General features: G+C 41.8%; 1 protein-coding gene across 1 annotated transcript in view; it reads left to right on the forward strand.

Moving 5' to 3' along the window:
- The window catches only part of LOC119587349 (GTPase-activating Rap/Ran-GAP domain-like protein 3), a 420,180-nt gene that overhangs the window by 195,023 nt on the left and 224,731 nt on the right, over nt 1–426 (forward strand). The gene's annotated exons all lie outside the window — the stretch shown is intronic.

The following is a 426-nucleotide window of genomic DNA, read 5'->3' on the forward strand; positions in this document are numbered from 1 at the left end:
CCAGAGTTCAAAAAGGGCTTCACGCGTTTTGGTTCGCCAGTAGTGATCAGAGGAGAAAAGGAGGACTTTGTATCAGTGCTTTCACCCGGGCAACAGATGGGTGTTACTTCGCAAAGGGACTCCAGCTACTTCTTTAGACTTCTAGGGTCGGAAGGATTGTTGTTTTGTGTTTACTTGCTTGTGTGTGTGTTTACGCTTGGTGTTTTAGTTCTTAGGGTGTATGGTCCACTTCTGTCTCTTTTTTAACACATTTGTGTGTGTGTTTTTCAGATTCTCTGGGTTTTTTTTTCTACTTAAATTTGTCTTTTTTTTATCTTGTCCTTCCTTTCATTTTTCTCTCTTCTCTATCGCCATCCACTTGTTTTCCCTTCCCTCCCTCTTTCCCTCCCATTCTCCTTCGCTGATGACCTACAACCTTAACTTATT

This window comes from Penaeus monodon, chromosome 22, assembly GCF_015228065.2.
Source record: "Penaeus monodon isolate SGIC_2016 chromosome 22, NSTDA_Pmon_1, whole genome shotgun sequence".
NCBI classification, from domain to species: domain Eukaryota; kingdom Metazoa; phylum Arthropoda; class Malacostraca; order Decapoda; family Penaeidae; genus Penaeus; species Penaeus monodon.